The sequence below is a fragment of the Neovison vison genome, chromosome 13 (genome assembly GCF_020171115.1).
Source record: "Neovison vison isolate M4711 chromosome 13, ASM_NN_V1, whole genome shotgun sequence".
Lineage (NCBI taxonomy): Eukaryota > Metazoa > Chordata > Mammalia > Carnivora > Mustelidae > Neogale > Neogale vison.
The window spans coordinates 81,147,238-81,168,934 of NC_058103.1; positions in this window are offsets into that span (position 1 = coordinate 81,147,238).

Here is a 21,697-nt window from a genome sequence, read left to right on the forward strand (position 1 = left end):
CACTGAGTTTTGCATCTAATGATGCAAAGCCAACAGTAATAGATAAGCTGTTTCTGCTTGTAAAATTACTGGTTGTTTTTAGCTCAAGTTAGGAACAGTACTCTGATACCTTCTTAATGAAATACCTGCCATCTTTGTAAACATTTTTGGTAAGCAAGAGCTAAAAGAGCACATCTTTCAGATTGTCTTTATCTGTGAGCCATTTCTGTCCACTCTCACTAACCCCAGTTTCCCACCATCTTGGTCATGCTGAGGAACACAAATAAAGAGGATGCAGCTGTAGTAGACGGTATGGAATCTAGGAACATGAGGATTGTCTAAATATAGCTGTTTTTTTTACCCAACTATAGAAATACATACTTTACAGACAACTTTTCAAGATGGTAGCTAATATCTAAAACAAGGTTGGAGCATAAATCATAATTACATAGTATTTATTTTATTCCTTTAATATGGACTGGAAATATCCAATAGCATTTTATGTGATCTTTTTGACTCTGTTTAAAGAGAAGCTATGAAACAGATGGCTGTCCTGCTGACAATCACCCAGGAGACCAGCTTCTGAGAGATATGTGTGAAGCTGAAAGCAGTTTCAAAGTGATGAGGGGGAGTAGAAAAATCTTATTAGCAAATAATGGAATTTGTACATTCCCTGCACCTCTAAAGAGGAAGTGGCCTGCATGTCTTTTCTTACTATTTGTTTTCACTTAAAAGGCTATTAAAGCCTTCTCTACCCTTGGAATAGAGCATATCTTCTCATTGTGCCCATTATCGGCCACAATAAATAGATTTGAGCTCAGAGACTCAGGCACTTTAATTGCCACTATGCACTTTTCTCAAGTAATAAAAAGAAAATACCAACTTTTATGTGTCCCCTTTGATATGGTCTATGTATAGTGCCAGCTCTTTATTCCTCCAAAGACTCGGCTTCTGGAAAAGAAAAACGAGTCTGATGGTATTGTTTGCCTTTAAAGAAAATCAATAGTTAAACTTAAAAAGTGATCCAACTTGAAGTAAAACAGAGAAGCTATTCAGCATATTAAAGAGATACACATGGGTCGCAGTTTGCTTCCTTTGGTTAAAAATGATCTAAAAAAGGAAGTTACGGAAACAAGATGGAGAATGGCCTAAATATAAGTGTTGAGTGACTTTATCAGCTTGTTGTAGACATAACCAACTTCAGGTTTGGTTGTATTGCATAGTGTAAAAAGCATACACCTTAATGTAAGGAAAATACAGATGTAAGTCTTGACTTCCTCGTTACAAATTGCATGACATTGGGTGACTCACCTAACTTGCTCATGCCCTGTTTCCCCAGGCATAAAATAAGAATAACAGTATCTATTGTATAATGCTGTTGTCTTAATAAGAAACATTGTATAATGCCTAACTTAGCATATAGTAAACATTCAGTCATAGAGCTACTCTTCTGTCCTCTACATCCCACAGTGCTTATTTTTCAGAAAGTACCTTGGATGTTGTTACTAGGGAAGAGAATGAGGATTGAGTAAGAGGTCACAAGGTCAGTAGAAGACACAGTGACATCCTCAATAGTGTTCTCCATTCAAGAGGAAAAGACAATTTGATGATTTCCCTAGGACATGGTATTGGGAATATGATTTGTTATCCTATATGGTAGAATTTGGAAACTTATAATTAAAAGAGTGACAGAAATGTCACTCAAATTACCAGCTTTCAGAGTGGAATCATTATGCCAGGAATATGTTGTTATTAATTGGTCAATATCTTACATTGGAAACTTTCTTTTATTTTTTTTAAATATCTAATGCTGTGTCTAAAGTCCTCATTTGCGTAGTAATAGTCATTTGCCAGAATTTTACAATAATAAAACTAAAAGTAATGGGACTATTTAGTCGGTAAAAGAGAGGAATAGCCAACAAACAAAAATTGAAATAAGAGATGCACAATACAGTATTTTTTTTGGCTGATATTGTTTGAGAAAACAACATTTTCAATTTAACATCTCTCTAACCATAGAGACAGGCTGGACCATGCAACATATGCTAAGCCTGGAATGAACTTTGCTGACTTATACCTTACATTCAGTTACCACTCTTTCACTGAATCGCTGTTTTTTAGAATAGGGCACTGGGGATTCCTGGGTGGCTTCTTCGGGTATGCATCTGCCTTCAGCTCAGGTCATGATCCCAGGGTCCTGGGCTGCTCTTGAGGTGAGCCTGTTTCTCCCTCTCCCACCCCCCTGCTTGTGCTCTTTCTATCTCTCTGTCAAATGAATAAATAAAATCTTTTAAAAAAGATAAAATAGGGCACTGAATTAAGTAAAGTATTGTGCAAGAAATCTACTTGATATTAGCTAAAAGTATAATCCAGTTTTCATCTAATTACTTAAAACTTGAGAATTTCTATACTTGTTTATTGTCGTATCTAGCCAGTCTTGCCTCATTTATGTAATGACATTAGGAATGTTTCTTTTTAAAGGATAACTTTCTATTAGTGATATGAGATAGGCCAGACAGATCCCCATTATTTGTATATCTGATTATAAATATGTCACCATTTTTAGTTATATTAACATAGTTTAAGAGTACATGTTTATTTATACTTGGTCCTTAAGTAAGCAGAAACTGAGTTGAATAGAAAGGAATTTCACTGTTTGCTTTTAAAAAGCTCTCAGGCCAGGAGATAATTCATATATTAAATATTAAAATTAATTAAAATAATATATTTAATATAAATAAATAAATATATAAAATAAATATATTTCATATCACTGTCATTATAACAAATACTATTATGGCTTGTCCAATGTGCTATAGTGCTCTAATGATTTTTCCCTTTGTTTTCACCATGATTTCTCAATCATTGCTTCTCTAAAGTCAAAAGACTATTTTATATCGAAACGCATATCACTTCAAATTGTGTTTTCAAGGGTTCCCATATGGGTAATTGTGTTGCAGCATTTAAAGCTAAGGTATGGGGTGCCTGGGTGGTTCGGTTGGTTAAGTCCCACTCTTGGTTTGGCTCAGGTCACGATCTCTCAGTCTTGAGATCAAGCCTCGCATCCAGCTCTGGGCTCAGTACAGAGTCTGTTTTGGGTTCTTTCTCCTTCCCCCCTGCCCTCCTCTCTCTCTCAAATAAATATATAACATCTTTTTTAAAGAAAATGAAGTATAGGTATGTATTAAGGGAAGCATACTTAAGTTCAGGTACACTTTAGTAAATATTTGGAATGAAATGAGCAGTATACCAAAGGAGATCAGTTGATTCTTTATGACCAATTTCTTTCTGGTTCCATAAAATATAGCTTGATAGTCTGCTAATACTCAGTTCAGAGATTTGAATGCTTAACAACTGAGTCCATTATCTTAAACCAAACCTCAGTATTCCTCTATAATTCCTTTGAGAAGCCACAGTTATCTTCAAAGTAGATTGCATTTGTGGGATAAATTCCTTTTTGTGTCTCTAACCAGTCATTAGAAGTGCTTATCAGATCACTCTTCACCATGTCTGCTCTTCTTTCATTAATAAAAACTGGCATTTCATTCAGCTGTTATGTACCTAAATATATGGGTTATATAAACAAAAGAGCAACTGCAGAAATTCCCCATACCTATTCTGCCATGTGGGGCCATCTAAAAATATTTTATTTAGATTTTATTTTAGTTGGCTTCCCAGACGTGATTATGCCAAAGTTTTTTTCATAGTCTCTCAAGAATATTAGTAGCAAGAAGGCAGTATTTGTCTATAGATTTAAATTCTAGAGAAACATCAGTAGATACTGTGATCAGTAATGTGTGATAAGTGCTTGACCTTTTGCTTTCCCTGAGGAATTTTATTAATTCTGATATAGATTGGGAAAAGATATGTTTGCAAAAATTTTCATGACTCGGTGAAATTGCATTCTTCTGGGATGTGACTTACTCCGTAGAGGTGATATTAGTGACAGTAGGTTCATTTCACAAAGAACAAATTCAAGGTAAAATAAAATAAATAACAAAATGGGTACAGAAATTGCTGGAATTAAAATGAAGAAGATATAAAAGTTAATTTTGGGATTAGAAATTATTTAATATTCATCATGTGTTTAGTCATACCACAAGTATGGATTGCCTATAATGTGCCAGGTAATAAGGGACCTAGGTGAAGTATTCAATGATACCTCACCTCTTACACAAGTACAAAGAGGGAATTATTCAAGAGGGAATTCACCTCTTATACAAGTACAGAGGGGACTACTAGTATGTACACAAAAACACAGTGTAATAAAATCTGTAAGGGCAAAGAACAAAGATCTGGGTGAATATAGGAGGGACATGTAATTTATAATTCACTGTGGAAGAACCACAGAAAGACCACAGGAAGGAGAAAAAAAACATTTTCCAAGGGAAGGAAGCAATCAGAGAATGCAGCAATTAAGAGACAAGAGAAGACAGGGCATGTCCAAAAAGTTGTAACATTCAGGATGGTTAGAACAATAGTATGAAGAACAGGCATGGTAAAAGGTGAAATTTTTTTTTAATTTTTAATTTTTTATAACCATATATTTTTATCCCCAGGGGTACAGGTCTGTGAATCCCCAGGTTTACACACTTCACAGCACTCACCAAAGCACATACTTTCCCCAACGTCCATACCCCCACCCCCTTCTCCCAACCCCCCTCCCCCCAGCAACCCTCAGTTTGTTTCGTGAGATTAAGAGTCATTTATGGTTTGTCTCCCTCCCAATCCCATCTTGTTTCATTTATTCTTCTCCTACCCACTTAAGCCCCCATGTTGCATCACCACTTCCTCATATCAGGGAGATCATATGATAGTTGTCTTTCTCTGCTTGACTTATTTCGCTAAGCATGATATGCTCTAATTCCATCCATGTTGTCGCAAATGGCAAGACTTTGTTTCTTTTGATGGCTGCATAGTATTCCATTGTGTATATATACCACTTCTTCTTGATCCATTCACCTATTGATGGACATCTAGGTTCTTTCCATAGTTTGGCTATTGTGGACATTGCTGCTATACACATTCGGGTGCACGTGCCCCTTCGGATCACTACGTTTGTATCTTTAGGGTAAATACCCAGTAGTGCAATTGCTGGGTCATAGGGCAGTTCTATTTTCAACATTTTGAGGAACCTCCATGCTGTTTTCCAGAGTGGTTGCACCAGCTTGCATTCCCACCAACAGTGTAGGAGGGTTCCCCTTTCTCTGCATCCTCGCCAGCATCTGTCATTTCCTGACTTGTTGATTTTAGCCATTCTGAGTGGTGTGAGGTGATATCTCATTGTGGTTTTGATTTGTATTTCCCTGATGCTGAGTGATATGGAGCACTTTTTCATGTGTCTGTTGGCTATCTGGATGTCTTCTTTGCAGAAATGTCTGTTCATGTCCTCTGCCCATTTCTTGATTGGATTATTTGTTCTTTGGGTGTTGAGTTTGCTAAGTTCTTTATAGATTTTGGACACTAGTCCTTTATCTGATATGTCGTTTGCAAATATCTAAAAGGTGAAATTTTAGTGGTTTGAGGTTTTGTATTTCATATTAGGGTGCATTTTAAGACCCTTAAAACCACTGAGAAGTTTTAAGCAGAGAAGAACCATGATCAGATTAACACTTTAGAGAAATCACTTTGTATATGCAATATAGGGGATTGACGATCGGGTGAGAAGAAACAGCAGTACCAGTTAGTCCATTACAGAAATCTCGCCAAAGAATAGTATGGAATACAATTATGGTAATGATATGAATGGACTTATTGACTCAAGATATAAAGGATATAAATGGATATAAAACTTGGTGGCTTGGGCGCCTGGGTGGCTCAGTGGGTTAAGCTGCTGCCTTCGGCTCAGGTCATGATCTCAGGGTCCTGGGATCGAGTCCCGCATCGGGCTCTCTGCTCAGCAGGGAGCCTGCTTCCATCTCTCTCTCTCTGCCTGCCTCTCCATCTACTTGTGATTTCTCTCTGTCAAATAAATAAATAAAATCTTTAAAAAAAAACAAAAAAAAAACTTGGTGGCTTATGAAATATATGGGATAAGGTAGAAAGAGATGTTAGCACCTATACTTCTTGCCTAGGTTATGGAATAGTCACTGGAATACCTCCATGAGATAGGAAAAGAAGATAAGCATGAAGGGGAAATAATGAATTGCTATTTTATTGGCAGTGTTATAATCAAAAATGGATATGTAGTGGCAATTAGATATTAGGGTCAGGGCCTCAGAAAAAGAACTAGGTTGGAAATATAGTTTTGCAAATCAGGAACACAAAAGTGGATATGATTATCCTGAGATAAAGTTTGCGTTGAGAAGGATGAAACTGTTAAGATTCAAGGTTTTATAGAGTGACCAAAGAAGAATGACCCATGAAGGAAACTCAGACATAATGTGAAATCACAAAAGCTAAGGAAATAGCTGTAGGAAAAAAAAAAAAATCAGTAGTGCCCAATTCTTTTTTTTTTTTTTAGTAATGCCCAATTCTTATTAGAAGTTTTGTAACATTAAGACCAAAGTTGGTATTTTCAATGGTGGTTATTATAAGAGCAGTTTCAGTGCAGAGAAGTAAATGGCAAACAGGGAAATTTGGGGTCATGGGTCCTTGAAACGGGAGAGCAGAGAAGGATGGGGTAAATATCTCAAGGTACTGAAGGATGCCTTTGTTTAAAGGGTAAAGTAAAGCAAAAATTGGACTCGAGAAAAATATAGTGAGAAAGATGGAGAGGACAAATTGTGCCAAACCAAAAGAGGACAGTACTTTAGGATTAGATAAAAGCTTAAAGATACAAATTAAATAGAGTAGTTAAAATGATGAAGAGTTCTTTTGTATCTTGAGAAGTTATTGGTGACCTTGGAGAGTATCTTCATTAGAAGAACACCAAATTAGAAGACTAAATAGTAAAGGGTTGGGTTACCAGGTCTATCAGTTCAGGTCCCCCAAGAAGTAGACACAAGATAGGATTGGAGATGCAAAGATTTTATTTATAAGAAATGCCTATGAAGGAAAATGGGATGGCGGGGGTGGGGTGGGAGGGGGGCGGAGAAAGCTGGGAGCATCTTGAAACAGTGACACAAGTCTGACTCCAAGTAAAGGAGGGAGGGAGGTGAGGTGAGTAGAAGCTCGTAGACTTATGTAGAGTTTAATGAATCTTCAGCAAGATCATCAGGGAGTCCTTGAGCCAATGTGGGCCATCAGAAGAATCCTGTGTCTCCCAGAAATGACCTTGTCTTAGTATTTGGTTGCACTCAGTGATTACCTAAAAGCAGCTCATAGGGAACTTGATCTCTGAGAAAATGTGGCAATGGATTTCAGAGCACAGCAACCAGGACCCTTGATCAGTTTTGTTCCATGTGGTTGGAGGCCTACAAGGCAAATTTTCATGCGCAGCACAGCAGAGGTGAATGGTCATGGGTCATGGGGGAAAATTGGCAATAAAGCATCTCCAAAATAGAAGTAAAGAGAAGAGATGAGAAGGTTAAGACATTGAGCAATCAAAGTATTTTATGTAATATAAGATGATATGGTATCACACATTCTATTTTATTTATTAGGATACTGAGGATGTGAGAATTTTTAAAGGATTTGCATATTGTCTACAGTGTACTAATTGCAAACATAACTGCTAGAAGATAATAAAAAAATAGCCCTGTAATTGAATGTAGGGCTTGAAGCCAAAGGTACAGATGGAGGGCTTATTTGGGCAAGGAAGAGAGAGTTCCTTGAGTTTAACCTCAAACACCAAAGTGAGAAAAATACAGAAGGGGAAACAACACTTTTAAAAGGAGAAGAGGGAAAACAAATCGACTTCTGTAAATTAGGAAGCAAGATCATCTGGTGGAAGAAAAGCAAGGAAGAGATCAGGTTAGGGCTGAGCCAAGAGAATAAAATTTATTCCTCACAATGTTGAGGGTATCTGCTTGATACCAGCATTGGGTTAATGAAGGGATTTCTAGAAGGCTACATGAATGAATACACACAGAAAACGTTCTTCAAAGGATATGTGATTTTCCATGAAGTGGTATGTGATTCCCCAACATTTGTCAACCCGGGATCTCAAGGTTGAGTTTTAAAATTTGGGAAGAGCAGATAAGTAGAGAAGTTATTCTAAAATGTTACTGAAAATAGAAACAAAAAGATTCTAAATGTGAAAAGGCAAGTGAACGTGCAACTGGAGTGGCAGACTCTCATACTATAAATTTTAAAGCTTATAATTATTCAGAAAATATTGTTTTTTTCTGGAGTATTATTTAACTTCTTATTTTTCTTAGATAGTCTATTTTAATATCTCTAGATCATAATAAAATTGATAATAAATCACAATAAAATTTGATCATGTTAAAAACTGAGTTCCTTAGTATCATTGACTACAAATACAAAATTCTGTTTCTCTTAGAGGAATTGGGGTTAATGGACTTTATGATTCATGGATTTAAGTGAAACATACATGTCATGCATCCACCTTCTTCTGTCCCTTCATTAGGTTACCCACAAATGACTCGTGTGTGATTAAGAAGAAAATGTGGTGACTTGGGCCCAGAAAAGCAGTTTATGATATATTAGACTGCTGAAGATATATAGGCTGTAGGTATTAATTGTGTAACAGAACCAAAAATCAGATTCATGTGAACAAATCAGAATAGATTCTACTCAAATAGCCATGATCAGACATGGAGCCCAAATAGTTCATAAATAAAGATTGATTCTCAATTTCTTTTTAGCAGCCAGTCTTCTAAAGAGCATGAGTCATGTCTTTATTAATTCTTACATGGCTATAGTATATTATTTAAGTGTCTGCTCTGTGCCAGACACGATGCTAAACAATGGTGCTACAAGTGTGATCACAATAGCCTCAGTTTCCACCTTTTGAATTTTGCCTCCTGTTAGGGTCTTCCTGCTCCAAGTGTGGTTCACAGACTTGCATTACCTGGGATGAGTTATTGAAATGCAAAATATGGGGCCCAGTCAAGATCCAGTGAATCCAAATCTGCATGTCAATGAAAGTTCTGAGTGATTCAAATTCAGAGAAATGTTTGATAAGCACTATTTAGTGAATGCCAGTGAGCTAAAACAATATTACACTGCTATAAGTACATTCCTAGGAGTAGAGGTACCATGGACAGACAGGGAAAGACCAGACTGGGGTGCCAGGGAAAAGTGATCATTGATCCTTTACTCTTGTAAAACTTCCTTAAAGTGAGAGGATTCTGACTAATCACAATACACAAGACCAAGAAGGTTCTGAGTAGAAAATGCTCCTGCTTCCCCTTTCCAGTGTGACTCTCTCCAATCTCTTTGGCAAATTATTAGACGTAGGCTGGAATGTTGCAACTTTTAAACATTTTCTACATTCCATATTAATCCCATTTTTGTTTAAAATCTATTTTACGGGGCGCCTGGGTGGCTCAGTGTGTTAAAGCCTCTGCCTACGGCTCAGGTCATGATCCCAGGGTCCTGGGATCCAGCCCCTCATCGGGCTCTCTGCTCCACGGGGAGCCTGCTTCCTCCTCTCTCTTTGCCGGCTTCTCTGCCTACTCGTGATCTCTGTCTGTCAAATAAATAAATACAATCTTTAAAAAAATTTAAAAAATCTATTTTGCCTTATTGTTATCTTATTGTTATATTATTCTGTAACTTTATTTTAGTTTATGCATCCTATTAGAAATTGCATTTTGGGGGCACCTGGGTGGCTCAGATGGTTAAGCATCTACCTTTGGCTCAGGTCATGATCTCAGGGTCCTGGAATCAAACCCTGCAATTAATACCTACCTGCTCCCTCCCTCAGCAGGGAGCCTGCCTTCTCCTTTCTCTCTCCCTGCCTCTCTGCTCTTGTGATCTCTCTCTCTGTCAAATAAATAAAATCCTTAAAAAAAAAAAATAGAAAAAAGAAATTACGTATTTTGTGGGTCATCTTCCAGTTGTCTTAAGAACATTTCTGTAGCTAATAACATCCCTCAAAACATACATATTAATAAGTGTTTTCCAGAAGGTCAATTTTCAGACTTCCCCCTGTGCCCATTTTACTTAATCCCTGCCCACATTAAGGTCTAGAATCCATTATAAGTCACCTCTGACAATAACCAGTTTTATTTTTGCTTTTCTCCAGATCTTTTGAAATCTTTACTAAACGATCCCACTAAAAATGGTTTGATGCGATAGTGCTCTGTTAAAAATCACTGCTACTAGTAATAGTGATAATAATAGTTATTATTACTTACATTTATAGAAACTGTTTTATAGTACCAGACCATGCATTTTCCCATCCCATCTCATGACCCCATCATGTATTTACAATTATTAGTCTGATTTGAGCACTAAAATCAATGCTTAGAGGTTAAACACATTGCTTAACACTGTATAACTGGCAAAACCAGAAATTACATCCAAATATGTTGAATCTCATCACCTAACCTTGATGCTCCAACTATTCTGAGGAGGACATAAAAAATAAGTAGTGGTAAACATGTTACCACACATCTTCTATTGGGAGGAAATCACTCAAATCACATCTCTCACATACCCCTGCAAATCTGCTTCATAAAATATTAGATCTTGAAATTCTAATAAGATTACTTCTGAAAAATAGGAACATGTTTAGGGAAGAAACCATTCTTACTGGTCAAGTCAATGACCCTCGTCAAGAGAGGCCTCCTAGCTACTGTGTTTTAGTTTTTTGGTCTCCCAGCAAACCTGAGTGTTTGTTCTACTATGATAGTATCTGTCTTGCCTCTTCTGGTCCAAAGTGCCTTTATTTATTTAGAAAATATACTGCCTTAACTATCCAATTTGTCTGAATTTGCAACTATGAAAACTGTGTGTGTTTTCCTACCTATCCTCAAGCACTTCGAGTAGCGAATCCTGCATTGATTACACATGGTAAATGTCATAATATGCCTCACCCAAGCATAGTTTGTTGATTTAGTTGGCTATTGATTTTTCAGATCTTTTTCAATCTCCAAATTCTGTTTAAGCAATAAAGTTTGATCAAATAGTTGTGAGCATGACTCTCAGGAAACAAAGATTTATGGGGGGAAAAAAGAGTAAGAAGTCAAGGAAATTTTACCCCCCCAAGGAGTAGAACAGTAACTTTGCTATACAGAATATGGAGCTTCGTATTATAAATCTAGAACATAATGCATACAAACCAAGGCAGCAGTAAGAAAAGAGGCTTGACTGGGTTCCATTGAGGTGACCCTGACATCCTGGTGGGATCAAACTAAAGATCTATTTTTAACGTGAACACTCAATTGAATGTGCCACAATCTTTCAAAAATTCAAATTAATGAAACTATTCTATGTGATAAGTTTTCTACAAATACTGATAATGATGCTTGTTTTAATTCTGATGTTCACTGATGTTTTCATATTAGGGAGATGAAAGAGAAAACCCTTCTCCTTCAAACCTATTCATTAGAATAAATGTGTGTGCATTTCACAAATCTAGAGTTTTGTAGAGTGCTTCTCATAGTAGGGATCAGGTTCATCAGGTCTGTCAGTATGGTCTTACTCCAAGAGAACCATAGGAAATGAATGTAGAACTTTACATAGAGTTTTCAAGTTTAGCTTTCAAAATAGAGATGTAAATTGATATGCAACTCATGAGTCAGCTAATTATCTCATCCTAAGATTTCCTTACTGTGAATATCAAAATGAAGAATAAATTATAAAAAACTTTTTAAAAAATTAAAATAATTAACCACAAACAGTGTGTTTGCCATGTGGTATGGTCATTTTTTAGAAACATTTAGTAAATATTTAATAATTTTTTTTTTTTTGCAAAATTCTGAAGTACAAGGTAATGGATACACCACGTTTTCTTTCAAGAAGGATAGCTTCAAAGTCATATAAAGTTGTTTACTCTTACTAGGAGACCTGGAAGAAGGATGGAAGAGGCTAAGGTTTAGCCACTATGAAGGAGTTGGTAAAACTGGGGCCCCATTTTTTCTGACTTGTCTTATTTGGGGTCTTTTACATCCCAACCACTCAAAAGGTATTTCTGTCTTTCCAAGGACTCAGTAGCCAAGGTGCTTGAGGGAAAGGAGAGAAGAAAGAGGGAGAAAAAGGGGAGGATTTCTTTTTTATTTGACTCTCTTCAGAACTTACTTTCCATTTAGAAACTCAGTAATTTGAAGCAACATTAGAACTAGTTTGGTTGATGTTCTTTGTTCTGGCTTGAAGTAGTTATGCACCTAGCAAAAATAATATCTATTTTTGCCAAAGCACTGCTGTGGATATGGTAGCAATTATGGAGACCAATGAGAAGTAGAAACACAGTTCCTTTTTTTTTTTTTTAATTCAGTTAGCCAACATATAGTACCTCGTTAGTGAAACAGAGTTCTTTTTTATTAATTTTTATTGTGTTAGTCACCATAAAATACATCATTAGTTTTTGATGCAGTGACCAACCTCCCCTTAATACATCCAGTACTTCCCTACAGCTCATTCTACTGCTTAAAAAGCCTCCTGACTTTTGTTTCAAAAGTTTAGTACAAATTCTCTCAGTTATCATATAATCTTGACCCTTACTGCAAGTCTTGAATAGTCTTCCTTGTTTTATTTAATTCTGTATTTTGCAAATTTTTTTTTCTTTGACAGGCTTCAAATACACATTTTTTACGTGTAATTTAAAAAATGTTATAAGTATAATGCAGTCTCATTTGGAGCAACCAAAAAGCCTCAAAGCAGAAAGAAAAACAAAACAAAGAAACTCTTATTATTGGTGATATTGCCACTGGAATTCACCAGAAAACATTTATTTGTCTTTTAAGTTTAACATAAGATTTTTCGGTTTAGATTCTCCCACTCCTGTAGCATTCATGCACCTAGAAAATACATGTTTTCTCTTATAGATTCCGCTAGAATTTACTCCACAAATTCCTCCTAGCAATTACTCTTCCTTTTAGCATTCCCTTTTTATGTTTTCATTTTGTTGAACAATTGAAATTGTCCCTTGACAAATGCTATAAACCACAATGCCTTACCACTTGATATTTAACAACAACAACAAAAATCTAGTTTTGTGGTACGTATCCTAAAACTAGAGTGAATGCTGGTAAGTTTTATGCATTATTTTACTAGAATTGTAACCTTTAAATCTAACTCCCAAATCTCAATTGCTTAATACAGATACATTTTCCTAAACAATGAAATCTTTATATGTCTCATCGGTCATAAAAACATCTTCCAATTATCACTTTTCTTCCTTGGTCCATGTCACTCACTTTGTGGTTGATAATACTGCAAATCAGATAGCAATCAGAATAATGATCTGTCACTGGTCGGAGTCATAGTTGGTGCTACATATTGTCAAAGATTGTTCACACTAATCAAGTAATAATGATATTGCTGCTTCCATCATGCTAAACAAAATTCCCTCAGTTATGCAACACAATTACTGCTAATAACCTCTGAAACCTTTGCGTGCTTAAGAAGACTGTTTTAGAGATCATCTGGAGACTTATCAGAGAATAAACCAGGGAAGACAGAATCTACCAGATGGAGATTACTTTTTAGTAATTAACTAGACATTGCTCCTTTGGGTCCATAACATTTTCTAACATCATGAGGCATTTCCTTTAGCATAATGATGCGTCTATATTAATATATTAGATTGGGAGCAGCTAGGAGATAGTGTTAAATATTTAACATTTCATACATGAATTATATTATTAATAACCTTTCTTTAGTTTAAAAAAAAGGTATGCTAAAGTGACAGTCAATAAACAAATTTAAAGGCATTAATATTAAAGGAGAACCAATGAATTCAGACTTGTGACAAAATGGGTATTTGTTCATTTCTCAAGAGAGACGTACCTTCATGATTATTAATATAGTAGTTAGAGATTTACTTTGAAATGGAAAAGCTGGAAATACCTTCAGTAGAGTTAAAACAGTGAGTCACACTTTCAAAGCATTGGAATTCACCACCTTAGGGAACTGTTCTCTTCCCCTGTGGGTACCAGGCTGTTCAGGGGTGTGAGGTTAGATGACAAATGAGCCGTGACATCTTCTATGACACAGACATTGTACATCTTGTTTCAGGAAACATTTAAGAGGAGGGGGGTATCTTTCAGAGGTGGTGAGAGTTTCATTAGGTTAAAGAAGCCATCCCTCCATTTGTCACTATTAAATTTGTGGTGAAAAGCGTAAAACCACATTTAGGTTCAAGCTGAATGATTTCTGACAAGCTGACAGACAGCTGCGTCTTGTTGGTTTTGAAATGCAGATTTAGGGCAATACAGTGTGGTGTCATTATTTCAGACCTTATAAGGCATTTCGTCTAAGTGACAGCTGGTTGCTTCAAGGTCATTTTACTAAGAATCCAGGGTCAGGGCCTCAGTAACTCATGAAGCTTTACAGTGTTAATTAACCCTTTAATACTGGCAAGGAATTTGCATATAACCTAATGACAATTACTGGGAGTATTTTATAGGAATTTCTAATTTAATTGTCAAGAGTATTCCACGGGATAATTAAGACTTAATCAAACCTGCCACAAGGAAAGCCACATTGGGATGATTGGAAAAGTGTTTGAACCATACCTATTTCAACAAAGGTATTTACTGAACACCAGACTCTGGTGATTTAATTGAATTGATATTTTCACTTCTTTACAGCAACCACAGAGTGAGTTAGGATATCTTCCCTAGAGACTAAAAACTGAGCCTTAGCAATCTTATGTGGTTTGTCCTAGGACCTTGCAAGTAGGAGGGCAGTTCTTGGGCCAGAGGCATGAGCATCACCTGATAGCTTGTTAGAAATGAAGAATCTCAGGAATCCCCATAAATACACTGATTCAGAACCAATATGAACAAAATTCCTAAGTGATTAGTATGCACTTAAGCTGGACAGTCACTCCTGCGGCACATAGTTAGTAACTCACAGAGTCTGCTTTCAGATCCAGTTTTAGCAACATAGGAATCCCATTCTCTTTTCCTAAGTCATGCCATTTGTTACATGTGTTACTGTTGTTCTCGTTTTTTGTTTTGTTCTATTTTTATGAAACTGTTCTTCAGTGAGGCATGAACTGGAATTGAAGCCTGTTATGCAGGGTCAAGGCTAGTTTGATTTTAGATCTTTTCAGATTCTTTTCTTTCTCCACTACCAAATTTTTAAGTTATGGGTATCTGCAATCAGTAAAAAACAGAGTTAGACTTAGGAAGTAGAGACTTAAAATATAACTGTACCAAGTACTTGGCAAAGATTATATATGCAGGCTTGAGTCTGCATGGAGCAGGCCACAATTATAAACACAAGGAAGTGAAATGCTAGTGTTAATATTTTAATGTATACCATTGAGTGGGATGTAGGAGATAATTGGAAGTTGAAACCATTGACAAATTTCTTTCATTTCCACAAATCTTACCGTGTGCTTCATGTTTTCTTACCAGTCATTGTATCTTTGTTTCTTTTTCTTCTCCTTTCCTCTTCCCTTTCTTTCCCCAATTCTGATATATTTATTCATAAATTTGGGCAACATTCTTCATTCATATTTACATATAGGTCCTAAGAGCTTAGCACTCCATATTAAGGACTGTTAAGAATCAGGCTTGTGGATTTTATGTATTTTTAAATTGTGACTTTCACATAAAGTAAAAAACATGCATAAGTCACTGAAACACTTTACACAATATCGTGTTTAGAAAATCTTATTCATTATGAATAAATGTGAGTTAAAAAATATAAAATATCTGGAGATATATATATATATATATATATCTGGAGATATAAATGTCTCCCTTCAACTCAGGTCATGATCCCAGGGTCCCTGCTCCACAGGGAGCCTGCTTCTCCCTCTTCCATTCCCCCTGCTAATGTTCTCTCTCTCACTGTCTCTCTGTGAAATAAATAAATAAACAAAATCTTAAAAAAAATCTGGATAGCTGTTATTCCAACATTCTGATTATTTGGTTCTCAATATGTTTCTGACATAAAAATTTATTTTTCTTAAATGCAGTTTATATATCCAACTTGTGATTCAGCTGAAATGTGATTAGGTTTGTTATCTTTGTTATCTATGTTTGCATCTTTGTTATTTTTTTAAAAACGTGACTCAGCTATTGCTTAAAGAAAAGTTCACACTTTTATGATATTGTTGTGGACTGAATGTTTGTTCCTCCCCCACCCCAATTCAGAATTGAAACCCTAACTCCCAAGGTGATAGGAGTAGAAGATTGGGCCTTTGGGAGGTATTGGGTCACAAGGATAGGACCCTTATGAATGGGATTTGTGCTATTTAAAAGAATGGCAAGAAGATGGTCATCTTTGAACAAGGGAGCAAGCTCTTACCTGACAATGAATCTGCCAGCATCTTGCTCTTAGAGTTCCCAGACTCTGAACTATAAGAAATACCTTTCTGTTATATATAATCCATCTAGTCTAAGGTATTTTTGTTATAGCAGCCCAAATAGACTAAGATAGAAGTCAAGTATCTTATTCTATTATCTCAGTAACTCCAAGGAATGATTATTTTTATAAAACATATTGGATTCCCAGCTTAAGTAGATTCAGAAGGACAAAACACAGAGCCATCACAAATTTAAGCCCGAAGTGTATCTGATATCTTTTCCATTTTTCTCACCTGTAAAAGCTTCCTGCTTTGGATCTGTCTCTAAAGACTGCCCATTCTCTCAGGCCCACCTTAAAACCAGCTTCTTCTGCTGGTCTTACTAAAACTCTGTGTCAGATAAGTACCTGACCTTCTTTTCCTTATCACTTGCTGCTTCTAACACTCGTTTTTTATACTTGATTATATTTTATTTATGTTTTTCCTAAGAAGGAACTAAATCCTTAAAGAGCAGAAACCTCATACCTCTTTGGGTCACTCAAAGTACTGTGTATGGGACTAGAAACTCAGAACACACAGGTACTTATTGAAAAAGAAGGTATCTCCAAGTTATAAGAGGTACTTATACAGAGAAAGTAAGTTCTTTCATAATGTAATCATTCAGAAAACAGTGACATCTTTCTTGTTGTCCTTTGTTACCAGGCACTTAGAACATCCATTAAAAATGGTTATTAATGGCTGAGGTGTTTGAAAAATGTCCTGTTCAAGTAGTACAGAGAAAAGGAATAGAATTATGGCTTTGCTTCTTACCAACTCCATGACTTGAACAGTTTCCTAACATTTCCAAGTCAAATGCATTATATACAATGGTGCTGTGGTGCTACCATTATGTGGACTTTTCTGATATTAATTACTTAGTTTAATACCTTGTGAAAATGGGCACTCAGTGACTATTTTTGTCAAAATGTGTGAATTCATTTTCTGTGTTCAAGTCCAGTGAATACTGTAAAATATATCTTCATGGTAAGTAAAATGTCCAAGTGAGCTAGGAAAAATCTAATAGGTGCTATTTATTTAGTTATTTGTTCAAGTCAGTGTTAGATAATTTAAGTAGTAAAGCTTCTTATAACTTAAAAAATTGAGTCTTCATAGCAATATTATGAAGTACTGATAGTTAACTTAATTTTAAGTAACTTGCTCAAGGCCATAAACCTAATGGAATTAATCATGCAAGACTTAGTGTTTAAACATGAAAGCAGTTTTATTTCTGTTTCCTTCTGGCCCTTTAAACTGTCTCTGTGGACATAGTCCTTCCATTACCCCGGGAGAAAAACTTTGACAAAGTGAGATTTTTTTTTGGTCAGTGGTGGCTAGTAGATAGTCCAGATCAATTTGTTTCATAAACAATTAAATTTTTTAATTAAAAATGTCCATTTCCATATAATCATCAAAGCTTCCAACTTGATCAAAGGCAAAGCTTCTTTCTACCTTCTCTGGCTACAGCTAGTTACCTCAAGGAAGGGGCTATGGTCAGCTTCATCTCTCTTGTTCACTTCGTTTCCTACTATATAGCTACAACTTTGAACCCCTTTAAGATAGTAAGAAACAAGTCAAGGGAAGAGAGTGAAAGGGTATAGGAGAATTATTTTTTGACTGGTACTGTTGCAAATTGGCTTTCTGCTTTCTGGTCTGAGCAATGTTTAAAGTTCATTTTTTGGAACCTTAGAGCCCTTCGGAGATCACTTCTACCACTCACACATGCTACTGTTAATGTTTTGCTACCTCCAGTTTCCTAAATCTGGGTAAGTACACTCTATTCTGGAGGCTGCTGACTCTTCTCAGACCCTAGGAACATAGTCACTTAATTCATTATTAGCTGTACCAACTCTATGTTGTGTAGGCTTATCCTAGCACATTATTATCCTCCTTCATATTGTCATCAACAATATGGGCTAGCTGCTAGCTAGCCCATACTTGGGCTACAGCCTCCTAGGCAGGAGGAAGACACTAACTTAATGTGTCTTATAAGTACTCGGGATACATATCAAACTCTTTGAATGGTCCCGTTAAAGACTCTGTCATTACAATTAAGGTGAAAGAAGTGTGTGTGTTGCGGGGGTGTGAGAGAGAGAGAGAGAGAGAGAGAGAATGGCTATGGGGGGGGGGGGAGGGTGTTAACAGCATATCAACAGCTTTATCCAAAATTATCTTCATAAAATCCCTTATACCATCCTCTCCACCACATCCAGTCTATAACATCACAATATTTTTATAAAATTCATGGCTATACACGTCAAAACCTGCCAAGATATTTTAGGCTAAATCTTTGCAAAGTTTATATATGGTTGATCACTTCCTTTGAAAAAGACAATGTGTGGCGCCTGGGTGGCTCAGTGGATTAAAGCCTCTGCCTTCAGCTCAGGTCATGATCCCAGGGTGCTGGGATAGAGCACCGCATGGGGCTCTCTGCTCAGCAGGGCGCCTGCTTTCCTTCCTCTCTGTCTGCCTCTCTGCCTGCTTGTGATCTCTGCCTGTCAAATAAATAAATAAATGAAATCTTAAAAAAAAAAAAAAGAAAGAAAGAAAGAAAAGAAAAAGACAATGTTAGACATGGAGTTTAAATTGAGTCTACAAAATCGATGGTCATGCACTCTCACTTTATAGAGGAAATTAGGTCAAAGGATAGTTTGAGTTAATTATTCAGCTTAGGCTCAAAGTGATTTCTGAAATATATGTATCATTTAATCAGTTAAAGAAGGCAGTAATGATTCCTTTTTGTATCTCCTTTGGTCAAATCCAATTATGCTTTCTTATTTCAAGCCCCGCTATATAACTGGAAACAATATTCTCTAAAGAGATGAGTGACAGGAATTGCAGAAATGGAATCTCCCAAAACACAGGATTTCAGAAGTGTGAGAACATAAAAAAACAAAAGCCACAAGACTTGTAAATTAGATAATAATACTGGAAAATTGGCTACATTCTTGAGAAAGTTCTGTCCAGATGAATCCATAGCTGTGGCAGAGAGAATATGGAGATGGAAAAAAAGTACAAGAAAATATACAATGATGCATTTAGGATAGATTTTTAAACTGTACAGAAAAATTTATTTTATTCTTACATAAGCTAATATGGCAAATGCCAGAGGCATTAAGAATAAAAACAAATATTGATAGGGTGTGCCTGGGTAGTTCAGTTGTTTAAGTATCCTACTGATGATTTCAGCTCAGGTTGTGATCTCAGGGATATCGATTGAGACCCATGTTGGGCTCTGTGCTGGGCATGGAGCCTGCTTTACATTCTCTCCCTACACTCTTAAAAAGAAGAAAAAGAACAAACAATGATATAAAAATTTCAGTAGAACTTCTGAAACTAGCCAGTTTACAAATATAGCAGATAAAAGAATGAATAAAGGAAATAAAGTATTGGAAGAAGAAAAAAGGAGTGACAGGTTTGTACACTTGTGCACAATCAAGAAGGAATAATGGCACCACCGAAACTTTGGAACTTTTGAGAGTTGGCTCACATTTACTTATTTTTATATTTAAAAATTTTTTAATTTTAATTTTTTATTTAAATTAAATTTAGTTAACATATAGTGTATTATAGTTTCAGGGATAGAATTCAGTGATTCATCAGTTGCATATTAACACCCAGTGCTCATTACATCAAGTGCCCTCCTTAATGCCCATCACCCAGTTACCCATTACCCCTCTCCGCCAGCAACCCTCAGTTTGTTCCTTATAGTAGAGTCTCTTATGGTTTGCCTCTCTGTTTTTATCTTATTTTATTCTTCCTCCCCTTCCCCTATGTTCATCTGTTTTATTTCTTTAATTCCACATATGACTAAATTATGATTGTTTGTTTTTCTGACTTATTTCACTTAGCATAATACCTTCTGGCTCTATCCACATTGTTGCAAATGGCAAGATATCATTCTTTTTGATGGCTGAGTAATATTTCATTATGTATGTATGTGGATACACACACACACACACCCCACACATCCCACATCTTTATTCATTCATCTGTCAGTGGGGTTCTCAGCTCTTTCCATAATTTGGCTTTTGTGGACATTGCTGCTATAAGTTTTGGGGTATGTGTGGCCCTTGGAATCATTATTTTTGTATCCTTTGCATAAATATCTAATAGTGCGATTGCTAGGTCATAAAGTAGTTCTACTTTTTTTTTTTTTTAAAGATTTTATTTATTTATTTGACAGAGAGAGATTACAAGTAGGCAGAGAGGCAGGCAGAGAGGCAGGCAGAGAGAGAGAGGAGCTCCCCGCTGAGCAGAGAGCCCGATGCGGGACTCGATCCCAGGACCCTGAGATCATGACCTGAGCCGAAGGCAGCGGCTAAACCCACTGAGCCACCCAGGCGCCCAAAGTAGTTCTACTTTTAACTTTTTGAAAAAGCTCCATACTGTTGTCCACAGTGGCTGCAAAAGTTGGCTAACATTTAGTCCAGACATTCCCCCATAGGTTTTCCTTTGGCATGCTTAAATCATTCAGTGTCTGGAACTAGGTAAATGAAGAAAGCTCCATTTAAGTTTCTGTTACAATTTTGGAATCACTGCATTGAGCATTTTTTTGAGAGATATTTTTATTCTTATCCCCTCATCATCTTCCTTATGCTGGTTAAGGCAAATTTATATATAAAACCTACCCATGGTTTTCATATCCAGGATCACATTTTAAAAATATTTGTATGGAGCAGCTTCATATTTTTGCAATTAATTTCTTTACTTAAAAATTACACTTTAAAAATAATTTTTACTTGAGTATAGTTGACAAAAAAATGTTACATTAGAGTCAGCTGTGGAACATAGTGATTCAAAAAGTTTATACATTATGGTATCTTCACCACAAGTTTAGCTGTATCTGTCCCCATACAGTGCTATCATAATACTGTAGACTATATTCCTTTTACTGTGCCTTTTATTCCTATAACTTATTCATTTCAAAGCTGGAAGCCTCTGTCTCCCACTGCTCTTCACCTATTTTGTCCAACTTCCTACCCCTTTCCCTTTGGCAACCATTAGTTTGTTCTCTTTATTGATAAGTCTGATTATGTTTGATTTTTATTCATTTCTTTAAGATTCTACATATTAGTACAATAATATGGTATTTGTCTTTCTCAATCTGATTTATTCCACTTGGCATGATACCCTCTAGGTCTATCTATGTTGTCACAAATTTCATGATTGTATCTTTTTTTATTATTTAGTATCCTGTTATATATATGATAATATATATTTATATTATGTATAATCTCTCTCTCTGTATATATAGACATCCTCAGATACACACACACACACCCCACATCTTCCTTATCTATCTATCAATGGATACCTACGTTTCTTCCATATTTTGACTATTATAAATAATGTTGCAATAAACATAGGATGCATGTCTTTTAGACCTAGTGTTTTAATTTTCTT